Source organism: Talpa occidentalis, unplaced genomic scaffold, assembly GCF_014898055.3.
Source record: "Talpa occidentalis isolate TD23 unplaced genomic scaffold, MPIMG_talOcc4v2.1 talOcc4.12, whole genome shotgun sequence".
Classification (NCBI taxonomy): Eukaryota; Metazoa; Chordata; class Mammalia; order Eulipotyphla; family Talpidae; genus Talpa; species Talpa occidentalis.
Window position 1 is genome coordinate 6,321,372 of NW_023601212.1, and position 14,368 is coordinate 6,335,739.

General features: G+C 53.2%; 1 long non-coding RNA gene across 1 annotated transcript; it reads right to left on the reverse strand.

The window, feature by feature from the left end:
* Positions 1-406: 406 nt before the first annotated feature.
* LOC129145452 (uncharacterized) lies at positions 407-13,490 on the reverse strand. Its single transcript, XR_008550997.1, has 3 exons — positions 13,246-13,490; positions 1,470-1,647; positions 407-575 (listed from the first exon to the last, which is right to left on the reverse strand). It is a non-coding gene; the product is annotated as an uncharacterized LOC129145452 (long non-coding RNA).
* Between the last annotated feature and the right edge of the window lie 878 nt (positions 13,491-14,368).

Below are 14,368 nucleotides of genomic sequence, written 5' to 3' on the forward strand. Positions count from 1 at the left end.
TGGCCCGTCTCCCTCAGCTCCCTCCAGCCAGCCCGAGCCCAGAATGAGATTCAGCCCAGCCCAGCCAGGGCTGCCTCTGAGCCAGGACGACTTCAGGGAACAGCAGACCTGCCCAACTGGTTTGAGATCCACCCCACATGGGCTTTCCTGGCTTCCCGCCTCTGCACTAAAGCTAGGACACCAGGGCCCAAGGAGTTAAATAATTCCTGACCCAGTATACCCCAGGCCAAGGCAGGGTGTTGGGGAGCAGGGACAAGGAAAAGGAAGATCAGCAGTGTTTGTTCCACCCCAGAACAGAATGACTGTCAAGGAGGGGCAAAACCCTCCAAAGACCCAGAGGAAGGCAAGCACCCAGGGAACATGAGTGAGGGTCCCCGCGGGCAGTGAGGCTGGGCAGCAGAGGGCAGGACCGCTAGAGGCTTTTATTTTGGGCAGCATTGGGGAAATATCTAAGGGTGGGGTGGAGGTCCTTTGATGTGGCCACATGTGCTGGATGGGCCCGGCAAGGGAGCACATCTCTGAAGCCCATCCCGTGGCAAGAAAAGGCAGGAGAAGGCCAAGCTGCTGCCTCAAAGCTGGAAGAAAAAAACAAACTTCGAATTTCCTTCTATCAAGGGCTGACAGTGAGCCAAGCTCAAGCTGGGTAACAGCTGGGGGAGTGACAAGGACCCCCAGGAGGCCCCCTCACTCAGTACTCAGCATCGGGGGACTAAGCTTTGGGTTGTCCTGCGGCAATGGTGAACCACAGGAGGACTGAGAACTACAGGAGAGGCAGCCAGGGCAGGCGCCTAGAACCAGAGGAAGGAGCCCAGGCTGACTCTGGCTTTGGGACATGCATTCATCCAAAAAGAACTTTCTGGGCCTCCCTGGTGGCGCAAGGGGTTGGGACACAACGTATGAGGCTGTCCACAGCCTCTGCAGCGCAAGTTCGATCCCCGGCCAGGGAGCAGCCTACCTGGCGCAGCAGACCTCTCCTGTCTTGCCTGCTGCTCCCCTCAGCAGTGTATTTCGATCAATCTGCCTGTTCTGCTCCCTGCTCTGTCTCTGGTGAATCCTCTCACCCCCCGCACCTCTGGCCTGTACCTCAGCTCTTGTATGCATAAATAAATAAATAAATAAATAAATCTTTAAAAAAAAAAAAAAAAAAAAACTTTCTGGGTGCCTCCCAGCCTGACCCTACTGGGGAAACAGGAGGCAACAGAGCATGGCCCACAGTGCTCCACCTCAGAGGAGCAAGAAACCTGCAGCACAAGGCGCGGCTGTATAGGCCCTTCACAACAAGAGTCCTGAGACATGAGTGGCCTGCAGGGATCCACGGAGCTAAGTCCCCACGCCCCATCTCCCTGGGTGCAGACGGCGGCCAGCCCCAAGTGCTGATGTCACCTGCACTGGGACTTTCTGAATCTTCACCTTGGATCTGCCCAGTCCCACAGGGAAACTCCAGGGCAGCCAGGGCCCAGCTGACTCACTTGCAGGCCCCAGTAGCATGCAAGGTGCCCGTTTCCAGAGGGCTGTCCGTGGCATTTGGAGAAGTTCATGGAATCCTACCACCGTCTATCCCCTCCCGCAGACTTAGAAAGAACTCCCCAACGCGGGGAGACGTTGGCATCAAAATCTTCAGCGAAAGAGTAAGAATGATGGTTCCAACTGGTGAAAAAAAAAAAAAAAAAAAAAGAGGAGGTTGTTGGAGCCATCCATTCCGGGGTGTTTTCTCACCCTGTTGGCCATCTCATGCCCCAGGACTGCGAGCTTCTCTGGCAAAGTGGAAGTAAAGACGGTGTGCATGGGGCCCGGGACTTCCTGACTCTGCCACCTAGTGGCTATGTGATCTCAGACAAGCACTTAACCTCTCTGTGCCCCTGTGCCACAGGGATAATGGTCATGCACTGATCAGAGGGCTTTCATGACAACTTGGCATTTGGAGCCAGGTTTGGGATAGGCTGAGGACTTTATGGTAAATGTTTTTTGTTTTTTTTTTTTTAAAGATTTATTTATTTATTTATACAGGCACTGGGTACAGTCAGAAGCGCGGGAGGGTGAGAGAATTCACCAGAGCCAGAGCGGGGAGCAGAGCAGGCAGAAGGACTGAAGGACACTGCTGAGGGGAGCAGCGGGCGGCAGGAGAGGTCTGCGCACCATGTGGGACCCTCCTTCGGTGACCAGGGAGCAGCTGGGGATCGAACTGGCGCTGCAGAGGCTGCGGGCAGCTTCGCAGCCCAGCGCTCAACTGCTGCGCCACCGGGGAGGCCCATATGGTAAAATGTTTTTAAATATTCATAAAGTTTCCATAAAGTTGATGAATGGATAAACAAAATGTCCATCCCCACACAGGAACATCACTGGCCATGAAAAGGGGGCAGCTCTGACACTCGCCACCACGGGGAGGGACCCTGAACATATGACCATCAGGGAGAGAAGCCAGACACGCGAGACCACATGGTATGAGTCCACTGACAAGGAACGTCCAGACAGACACAGCCATGGACAGGCAGTGGGTTTGTGGTGCCAGGGGCTGGGGAGGGGTTGAGAGTGACTGCTGTTGGGGACCTGATCTTTCTCAGGGGTGATGAAAATGTTTTGAAACTGGGGGCCTCCCTGGTGGCCTAGGGGTTAAGTCTCAGCGCTATCACCACCTTGGCCTGAGTTCCATCCCTGACCAGGGAGCTACCCACATGGCGCAGCAGACCTCTCCTGTCTCCCCGCTGCTGCCCTCAGCAGTGTATTTCAGTGGATACACCTGTTCTACTCCCCCACTCTGTCTCTGGTGAATCCTCTCACCCCCCAACCCCTCACCTCTGGCTCCCTGGCAGAGGATGGAACTCAGACCCTTGTGGTGATAGTGCTGAGACTTAACCCCAGGCCATCAGGGAGGTCTCTAAACCTATTTTTTTTTTTTTTATTCAAAGTATGAGTCCTGACCCATGTCCTCACGCCCCAGCATTTTCCCTTGCAGGGCCTCCACTCCCTGGGGATGAAGCCCACCCGGCCAGCCCTCTCAGCTTGCTGAGCCCACTGTCCAACCCCAAAACCCCCTGGATGAGTCTTATCTCCCAAATTGGTTCGATTCTTTTGGTTATAGTGACAGAAACCAAAACGGACTTTTTTTAATAGGGGATTTTTTGCTCATGGAACTGAAAGATTTGGGGATAGATGGATAGATCTAACTCATGGTTTTTACCCTTCGCCACTGCTGACATTTGGGGCCAGACAATTCTTTGAATTGAGCAGTGGTACTAGACATGGTGGGGGCAGGGTTAAACATCACCCCTGATCCACCCACTTGATACCAAGAGGGTATACCACATAGCCCAGTCTTGATGAACATAAATGTCCCCAGACTTGGCCCAATGACCTATAGGGCAGATCACTCCTGGGTGAAACCTCCTGTTTCAGGGGGCTTCAGGTTCAACTGGATTCAAGACTCTTTTTTTTTTTTAAAGATTTATTTATGCTTACGAGAGCTGGGGTACAGGCCAGGGGTGTTGTGGAGGGAGGGGGGAGTAAGAGGCTTCACCAGAGACAGAGTGGGGAACAGAACAGGCAGATTGACTGACGTACACTGCTGAGCAGAGCAGCGGGCGAGACAGGAGAGGTCTGCTGCACCATGTGGGTAGCTCCCTGGCCGGCCGGAGAATCGAACTCATGCTGCAGAGGCTGCGGAAGCTTCATAGGTTGTGTCTTAACCCCTTGTGCCACCAGGGAGGCCCCGGATTCAAGACTCTTAAACAATGTCACAAAGATTGTCCTTGTCGCCATCTCTCAGCTCTCTCATCCTCCTCCTGGGAGAGGCTTTTTTGTCCATAGCTTCTCCTGTTGTAAGGACAAAGTTGGCACCAGCAGCAGCCCCAAACTAAACCCCCCCCATCACTTTAATAGTTCCCACAAAAGACAGCACTTTGTCCCAAGAGAGGCAGCAAGAGCCCCAGGAAGGGTCTGATTGTCCTTATTGAACCAATCACTATAGTTGGGGTGGCACAGTTGTGTGGAGCTAGGGGGTATGGGAGTCAGCCCTAGGGTGTGTGGAGTCAATCAATAGGTTGACTCAATTGGAAGCAGGGGGAGAATTGGTGGATATGCCTGGCTAGTCATCCCTTTTTTTAAAATTTATTTTTGCATAGAAGAACTGGGGGGTAGGCCAGAGTGTGGGGGGTGTGGTGAGAGGATTCACCAGAGACAGAGTGTGGAACAGAACAGGCAAATTTACTGAAATACACTGCTGAGGGGAGCAGCGGGAGAGAGAGGAGGTGCTGACATCAAGTCAGCAATGCTCAATAAATACAAACAGATGTAAAATAATGAATGGATGGATGAATGAATGGCCGAGGCTGGCATGGTCCCTACAGTTAGCCTGTATAGCAAAGTCCCCACACACAGTGGCTCAAAATCACACTCGCAATTATTATGTCAGAGTTTCTGAGGGGCAGGAATCTGGATTGGGAGGAGCTGGTTCCTCTTGCAGGATTGCCTTCATGATGTTTAGGCCAAGCACTAATTGGGAGGCTTGACTAGGGAAATGTCTGCTTCCCAGCTCCCTCCGATTTTTCCAGAATATATTTCCCTGACACTGTAGAACCAAGGGCTCTGGTTTCTCAAGGGCGATTGGCTCGAGGCTGCTGGAGGCTGCCCTGGGCTGCCATGGGCTTCTTCAACCTGGCTTCTTACTTCATAAGACCCACAACAAGGGTATGTAGGTCTGTTCAGGTAATATAGAAGTTTCCAGAATGTAACCCGGCCTTGGAATGACATCCTCTGACCATAGTTTATTGGTTCCACCCACCCTTAAAGAGAGTGGATGTCACAAAAACATGACCCCTAAGAGGTGGGGACCACCTTGGGGTCTGTCCCGCACAGTCTTGGGGACCACCTTGGGGTCTGTCCCACACAGTCTCTAGAGAAGAAGCAGGGCCCATTTGCAGCTTAATACTTGGTGCAATAAAGCAAAGCAGACTCCAGAGGTCTGCAAACTCTGGTCCAGAGGCCAACTCCAGCCTGCTATTTATCTTTATATAGATCGCAATTGCACGAAGAATGACTTTCACATTTTTAAGTGGTTGGAAAAAAAAATCAGAGAAAGACATTTCAAGGCCCATGAAAATGCTATGAAATCCACATTTTGGTGTCCACATTTGGAATAAAAGGACATCGCTCGAGCACCCTCTGTGTCTGCTTTTAAGATGCAAGTTTGGAGTTAAGGAGTTAAAACAGAGGCCACCTGGCCCACAAAGTTCTCTGGCCCTCGGTAGAATAGGTCACCTGTGCCATGTGTCTCTGGGCAAGGACATAGCACCCTCCCCCAACCCAGGGGTTTCCTCTGCAGAGTGGGGGCTGGTAAGAGGAAGGAAGTACCTTAGCCCGAGACCACACTGCAGGTCAGTCTAGATCAATCATCATTGCCACCATCTCCCATCCAGCTTCCTAAGACAAAGTGCATCCTCCAGCTTCTCCAGGCGATGGGGGGCAGGAGGCAGCACCCCTGGATACTGCACATCTGTATGTGCTTGTGGATCAGAACTACTGCACGAGGTCCTGAGTGGGACCACCATGTGAACTTTTAAAAGCTGGGGTGCAGGCGGGCCGCTGTCCTGTGTCTGGCTTCTGGCTGCCCCTGGGTTCTGCTCAGTGGACACCACCCGTGGGTAAGACAGATGGCATCTGGCCTCATGCCACTCAGTACATTTTCTTTGCCTTCTCTCTCTCTTAATTCTCCTCTTCCTCACTCTACATGTAAATAAATCCTTTTAAATCCTACAAATAACCCCACAGCACAATCATATAAGATCAACTGGGGCTGGGGCCTCCCTGGTGGCGCAAGGGTTCAAGACGCGGCACTATGAAGCTACCCGCAGGCACTGCAGCATGAGCTCCATCCCCGGCCAGGGAGGTGACCTACATGGCGCAGCAGACCTCTCCTGTTTCGCCCCCTGATCCCCTCAGCAATGTGTTTCGGCCAATCTGCCTGTTCTGCTCCCCACTCTGTCTCTGGTGAATGCTCTCACCCCCCTGCACCTCTGGCCTGTACCCCAGTTCTTGTATGCATAAATGAATAAATCTTTTTTTAAAAAAAGATCAACTGGGGTCTATCATGGAATAGAGTTGATGGACTGGTGTGAGTGTCAGGGTGGAGGGACTTAAGAGAAGGATCAGGACTTGGTCTGAACCCTCCAATTTGTCCTGACAACTAAGCTGTGACTGAAATTAGTGAAGAAGGAAAGAGTGTTCCAGATGGCAAGTATTCTAAGAAATAGCAAAGATCATGGGGTGAGAAGGAAGCTGCTCTGATTACAGATTAAGGAAGGACACCGTGGTTGGAGCAAAATGACCACTGGCCTCAGGTCACAGGCTCCAGACCACTACAAAAATTAGGTCACCCTGACATGATGGGCCTCTTGTCCCTGCCCTACAAATGCCTTCCCCAGCCTCAGTTTTCCCAACAGTAAAATAGGTACCTGTGCCCAATGATGCCCCCGAGTTTCAGGTCTACACTGGCCTGGCTATGTGTCCAGCTGGCCACCACGTTTCTGGCTCCCAATGCCCATTTGAGCAAGGGGTTAATAGACCCTAGGGAGTGATGTCCCGTCGACAGGGTTACACCCTCCCAGGAGCACAGCAGTGACGCTTGCCTCTGGTAAGTGCTGCCAAATGCCCCTACCCCTTCATTCAAGCCAAGAGGGATCAATGTGAAGCTGGGGGTCTCAGGGAGCAGGCAGCTTTGGCAAAGTAAGGACAATTCCCCAGGAGCCCCTGTAAGCCACGAGAGGCCTCGAGGCTGCTGTCACAGGGCCGGCCATCTGCCTGCCTCTCCTGGAGCCTTTCCTTAGTGTTCCAGGGACTCTAGGTAGGGATGAGTTGCCCATTTCACAGATGGACATATCGAGGCCCAAATTATGCTCAGACCCCAGAGCCGGGGCTGGAGTCCAGGGGTGATGTGTAAGCCCAGAACCACACAGAGGGCATTGGGTAGCCCCCTCCTCCTTTCAACACTCTGCTCTAGGACACTCATTCATTCACTCATACATCGTTGTCTGGGCTTCATGGTGTGTTTAGCAGGTGCTGGTTTGCTGAGCCCTGGGTCCATGATGGGTGGATGATCAGCAAAATGTGTCCATTCACATATTCAGCCGTGAGGACAGCAGATATGACACACTACAACGTGATGGCCTTGAGGACATTGTGCTGAGAGGACCCAGGCACACTCCTGCCTCAGGAATGCCCTGGCCTGCAGCAGTGCCCAGGCACAGACAGTACCCCTTTTCCCAGGCCGAGCACGTGCCACGGACCACATTTCAAAATGTTTGTAATAAAATTTTGGAATGAAATAGTCAAAAGAAGGTATAATGGGTGAGCAGAAGTTGGCAGTGGTTGAAGCTAGATGGGGATCACTCATTCTCTTTTGTCCTCTTACACATGTTCGAAATACTCTGTAATAAAAAGGAAGTTCATCAGGGCCTCCCCGGTGGCGCAGCGGTTGAGCGCTGGGTTGCGAAGCTGCCCACGGCCTCTGCAGCACTGCTCCCCAGCCACTGGAGGAGGGTCCCACATGGCGCGCAGACCTCTCCTGCCACCCGCTGCTCCCCTCAGCAGTGTACTTCGGTCCTTCTGCCTGCTCTGCTCCCCGCTCTGGCTCTGGTGAATTCTCTCACCCTCCCGCGCTTCTGACTGTACCCAGTGCTTGTATAAACAAAACAAACAAACAAACAAATAAATAAATAAAACATGCCTCTATTAAAAAACAAACAAACAAACAAACAAAACGGAAGTTCATCAGCTTGTTTGGACGATTGCTTGTGAAATGGACAAGTTACTTAAGAAGACAGCTTGGTAGGGCCTCAAAATGTTGGAGATAGGGCCTCCCTGGGGGCACAGAGGTTAAAGTCTCAGTGCTATCAAGCTATCGCCAGCCACTATGGCCTGAGTTCAATCCCCAGGCAGGGAGCTGACCCACGTGGTGCAGCAAAACCTCTCCTGTCTCCCCCCGCTCCCCTGCGCTCCCCTCAACAGTGTATTTCAGTAGACCTGCCTGTTCTGCTCCCCACTCTGTCTCTGTTGAGTCCTCTCACCTCGCCATACCTCTGGCCCATATCTCAGTTCTTCTATGCATAAATAAAAAATAAATAGATAGGCTGTAATGAATCATGTCTGCGGTTGTAATGGGATAGGGAATCATTTAAAAATATAAATAAATAGGGGCCTCCCTGGTGGCGCAGCGGTTGAGCGCTGGGTTGCAAAGCTGCCCACGGCCTCTGCGGCGCCGGTTCGCTCCCCAGCTGCTCCCCGGCGACCAGAGGAGGGTCCCACATGGCGCGCAGACCTCTCCTGCCGCCCGCTGCTCCCCTCAGCAGTGTACTTCGGTCCTTCTGCCTGCTCTGCTCCCTGCTCTGGCTCTGGTGAATTCTCTCACCCTCCCGCGCTTCTGACTGTACCCAGTGCTTGTATAAACAAAAACAAACAAACAAACAAATAAATAAATAAAGCATGCCTCTATTTAAACTAAATAAATAAATAAATAAATAAATAAATAAATAAATAGGGCCTCCCCTGGTGGCGCAGGTGGTTGAGTGCCGCACTGTGAAGCTGTCCGCAGCCTCTGCAGCACAGGTTCAATCCCTGCCAGCCAGCGAGGGTCCCACATGGCATGGCAGATCTCTCCTGTCTCGCCTGCTGCTCCCCTCAGCAGTGTATTTCAGTCAGTCTGCCTGTTCTGTTCCCTGCTCTGTCTCTGGTGAATCTTCTCACCCTCCCGCACATCTGGCCTGTACCCTGGTTCTTGTATAAATAAACAAATAAATCTTTAAAAAAAAAAAAAAAAGCAAACTTTCTTTAAAATAAATAAATAAATAAATACCACCGCTAGCCACATCAGGACACTGTCTTCCGGATGTTTCTGCTCGCCCATTATACCTGGGAATATTTAGAAGCAAAATCCTGGGCACATCCATCCATGAATACTTCAGTGAGTATCTCTAAAGAAGAGTCCCAACACAGGGTGATTCTGGCCTCCAGGGGATCACCAGGTGATGTCTGGGACATCTGTGGTTGTCTTACTGGGGGTGCTCCTGCCATCAGATGGGTGGGTGGGTGCAGGGAGGCTACTCTATACCCCGCGGTGTCCAGGACAGCTCCTCCCACAATGCCCAAGCCAACGTCAGCAGTTCCAGGGATGAGGGGGTGGGGGTGAAGATGTGTGTGTCACAGGCCCAGCTAGGGTGGGGACGATGACAATCCAGGCTGTCTCTAAGTCTCACCCAGAGGAACCGTGGGTGGCTATGAGTGTCTGGTACTCACAGAGTCAAACACGTGGACTCACAGACACACAGAGCCAGTCTCTTTCCCTCCCTGCCCATATATGACATCGCTCCAGGGTGCCCCAGAATGGTGCTCCCACTGGGTCCCCGGGGAAGGGTGGTGTTGGGGTCCAAAGTCGGGCATTGAAGAGACTCACAGAGGGCAGGAAGTGCCAGGGCTGGAGAGGGGGAGCAGGAAGCCCTGTGGTTTCCTCTGCAAACACCTCAGACACCTTGAACTCGGACTACTGGCCCCACTTGGAGAGAATAAATTCCTGTAGCTTTAAGTCACCCATTTTGTGGTATTTTGTGACAGCAACTGCAGGAAATGAGTGCAGTTGTTGAGGGAGTAGTGGCCTCAGAGCAAGGGGGTGAGTAAGGGAGACTCTGAGGTTGCACATGGGTCTGGGGACAGAGATGTTGAGTGTGGAGGGAGTACCTTTCTGCCAGGCTGGACTGGGCCAGGACCAGCGGGAGTGGGGTATTTGTGTCTTGTCTCTCACTTCATGTTTCTATGAAAGGGGAATTAACGACATGATCATATGTAAGAGTCAGTGAGACGTGCTGTTATCTCATGAGGCACCGTGAACGGAAAGACTCAGCAGTCAACGCGGACACTCAGTGAAAGAGGCAGCTGGGTCTCTGGGACAGTAGGCTGGGAAAGTGGGATTAATAACAGGGATAGGCGGGCCTCCCTGGAGGTGCAAGGGGTTAAGTCTCAGCATTACAAAGCTATCTGCAGCCACTGCAGCACAAGTCCGATCCCGGCCAGGGAGCTACCCACATGGCGCAGCAGACCTCTCCTGTCTCCCCGCTGCTCCCCTCAGCAGTGTATTTCAGTAGATCTGCCTGTTCTGCTCCCCACTCTGTCTCTGGTGAGTCCTCTCACTACCCTGTACCTCTGGCCTACACCCCAGCTCTTGTATGCATAAATAAATACATCTTTAAAAAAAAAAATGCAGGATAGGGTTCAAAAGCAGACTCACAGAAAGAAACCCAAAGGGTTTATTACACAGGGACTGAGGAAAAGGGAGAACATAGAGAGAGAGATTTCATATGCCAGCCTGTGGCCAGAAGCGACCTTTCCTAACCCAGCTAGAGTCTGTGTGGCAGAGACCAGAGTCCAGGCTGAAGTTGCATGTGGCAAGAGAGAAACTTCTCCGTGACACTCTTCCTTGCCAGCGGTTCAGCTGCTGAAGTGCCAGCAGCTTTATGTGCCAAAGGCACAGCTCAGCCTCCACCGCCAAGCAGCAGCCCCCCAACAGGATGTCAGGGGTGGAGGCTGGGAAGCTCCCTTTTCTACCATCTAGTTGGCTGTTGGCGCCACCCACCGGCTGGGATATTGATCTTCACTGATCCTCTGACATGCCCACTCCCACGGGGACCTGGGCAGGTGACTTCTCTGCAAGCCTCAGTTGGCTCATCTGTGTTGGGGAGGATGGGACATTTTCTCACCCCAAAAGGAAAGCCTGTTCCTCTCATCAGCCACTCCCATCCTAGTTGTAACAACCTCAAACCCACTTTCTTTTCTTTTTAAAATTTTTTATTTACGTATATATTTTGTGTAGAAGAACTGGGGTGTAGGCCACAGGCACGGGCAGGTGTGAGAATTCACCAGAGACAGAGTTGGGAGCAGAACAGGTGGATCTACTGAAATACATTGCTAAAGGGAGCAGCAGGTGAGACAGGAGAGGTCTGCTGCACCATATGTGGATTACTTCCCTGGCAGGGATTGAACTCAGGCCACCAGGGAGGCCCCCCTCAGCAACCAGACACAGTGGAGCTTTCCTGGCTCTGCTGTGTCCCAGCATGAGGTGCTGATGGGTTTTCAGTTTTGAAATTGGCGCAGTTTTATCCACAAACCAATAAGGTTTGAGCTCACACTGATGCCATTCAGATTTTTGAGATCTACAAGGTTTTGTAAACCGACCAGTCAGGTTTGAGGTTGCAACAGCGCGAATCAAGTCTTGGAAATGGTGCCAGTTTTGAAAATGAACCAGTCAGGTTTGAAAGGTGGGCACCCTGAAGGGGTTATAAGCTAGGGCTTCCTATTTTCCAGACACACTAGTCCAGACTCTCTCCTAGGAAGACCTCTAACTCAGACCTTCAAGACCTCCGCTTTAGGGGCGCAGACTTCAGAGACTCATTGAGAACATCTCATCAGACCTCTAACTCTCTTATGACTTGCCTGAAAGGCTCACCTGATGGACTCATTGAGACCTTTGTGTCTGATCTCCACTTTGAACCCCCTCCTGACCTGACCGTGGCTCCTTCCTCTGGCCCTGCCTCTGACATGCCTGCTGATTGGCATTGTGCCTGGTACTTCTGAAAAAGCATACATTAGCTAGTGCCTGATCCTCCACATCACCACCTGCTGACCAGTGCTGACCGGCACTGCTGACCTGTGATTGGCCATTTATAAGAGTTGTCTACTGTTTCTGATCCTCTGACACCACCTCCTGAATGCTGTCCTTGCCTCTAGCACTTCTGGCACCATTTCCTAGTGCTATTGTGCCTGCTGCTGCCCAGCCCAGCCTTCCAATTCCTGCTGCACTACTGCAGTGCTGCCTCAGTAGTCGCACCCATGCCTACCTCCAGCTGCCACCATGAGTTGGATCCTGGTCCACCACTCACTGGTATGCCATCAGCACCAGGCTCTAGTCCAAGTGACAGTGCCATCTTGCACAAGTAGCTTTTGGTTTAGACTATTGGACACTGCAGAATCTATCTGCAGTTGGACAGCTGGCCATAGGAATTCTTGTGACCATAGGAATTCTTTCCTTTTCCCCAATTTTCCCTTTGTTAATAAATCCTGTTATTGTCACACACACACACACACACCCTGAGCTGTCCCTTTGGCATTTAGAGCTCCTGGCACTTCAGCAGCTGAACCACTGGCAAGGAAGAGTGTCGTGGAGATCAAAATCATGCCACAGGGGCTGCGGAGAGCTTCATAGTATTGAGACTTAACCCCCTGTACCATCAGGGAGGTCTCTAATTCCTTTAATAGCTGTTGGATCTGTAGTGTTATCCCTTCCTGCATGTTTGATTTTGGTTACTTTTTTTTTTTTAATGACTTTTTTTTTTAATAGAGGCATGTTTTGTTTTATTTATTTATTTGTTTGTTTGTTTGTTTTGTTTTGTTTTTTTTGTTTATACATGCACTGGGTAGAGTCAGAAGCGCGGGAGGGTGAGAGAATTCACCAGAGCCAGAGCAGGGAGCAGAGCAGGCAGAAGGACCGAAGTACACTGCTGAGGGGAGCAGCGGGCGGCAGGAGAGGTCTGCACGCCATGGCCATGTGGGACCCTCCTCTGGTGGCCGGGGAGCAGCCGGGGAGCGAACCGGCGCCGCTGAGGCTGCGGGCAGCTTCGCAACCCAGCGCTCAACCACTGCGCCACGCCACCGGGGAGGCCCTTGGTTACCTTTTTTTCTTGGTCAATCAGGCTAGAGCTTTATCTATTTTTTAAATTGTTTCAAAGAATAACTTTTTGGTTTCAACTAGGTCCCCTATTCTTCTTCTATTTTATTTCTTTGTAAACCATAAAGATCTTCTCTGATCTTTATGATCTCCTTTTCAAAAGAAATGTGGGACTAATCCATATGCTTTGATGAAGACTCGCTGGTATGGCCCCCTTCTCAGGGTCACTTGAGAATCTGATGCAGATCATGGATCTGCCCCAACGAAATGCACAAGGGCACACTCAATTTTGTAAGCAGTCTTACGAAATTCACAGATCTTGGGCTCACAATCCCCAGATGGAGCACAAATCAGATTGTGTCAGGTTCCAAACTCTCCACATCTTGGTTATTGTGACTCAGGGCCTCACACAAGACAAGCAGTTTGAGCAAAATAATCTAATGCCAAAAAGGCAGGAAACAGGGGCCTGGTACCATGGAGGTATTTTCAACTTATGAAATACAACAAAATACAACTTGTCCAGTGGTATTTTGCCAACTCCTTACCAAAACACTTCGCTGGGATTACGCCAGCACAGTTCTGAGTTTTTGCCGGGGAGCTCTTTTAGGGTAGAGATGGAGCAAAACTTAAGAGGGCTCTCAGCCTCGAAGCGGCCACTTTAGACACTTTTTGACCTTTGACCTCGCATCAAAGGCAGTCCTGGGAACCCTGGCAGCCCCGACTCTCTCCAGGGCTCCCAATCTGCGATCAAGGCCCACGAAGACTGCGCCCAATTCGCACTATTCTGAGAAGGCCGTTGGCGCTCGCGAACCGCGACCCTGGCCCCCAACTCCAGAAGAGGGGTGCAAGACGACTTCGGCTCCCCACGCTCAGCTCCCCGCCCCCTTCCCGAGACCGGCGCCCTCACTGACCAATGAGCGGATCGTATTCCTCGGGAGGCGGGGCCGAGAGTAAACCAATCCTTGCTCGGGCGCCCGCCCAAACGGCCCAATAAGCAGCGGCAGCGGGGCGGGTCGTGGGGCGGGACAGGCCAATTTGGCCAACGGGTGGGCACGTCCGCGCCGCGAGGGGCGTGGCCGCGGCGGGGCGTGCGGCGGCGCGGCGGCGCAGGGCGGGGGAGGGAGGTAAACAAGATGGCGTCGGCGTGTGGGGCGCGGAAGCGGGAGGCGTCCACGGGCGCTCGCTAGTGAGGCGGCGGCGGCGGCCCCGCGACGGGCTTGCATGGGCTGGGGCCCCGCGCCGCCCCGCCGGCTCCACACGCGCAGGGCCCGGCGGCCTCGGGCACCCCCGGCCTGCGCCTCCTCGGCCTCCCGCGGCCCCGCGGACCCCCCGCGCCCCGCTGGCCGCGATCGGCGGCGGAGGGCGAGCGCGGGCTGCCGTTTGGGGCGGGGGTGCGCCCGCCGGGCCCCCGCGGCCGCTCGGGGGTCCCCGGCCGGCGCGGGAGCGCCCCGGCAGCTGCCGGCCCCGACTGGGTTGGCTCCGCGCGGCCGCCGCGTCCCGGGCAGCCCCCCGGACCCCCGAGCGCGCCCCGCCGAGCGACGCGCCCCGCAGCCGCGGCCTCCGCCGCCCCGGGGGTCCTGAGCGCGGCCGCGCGGCGCGGACTCCTTCGTGCCCCCCGCGGGCCCTGCGCGCGCCGCGACCCGCTGGTAATGGACGGTCCGGCCGCGT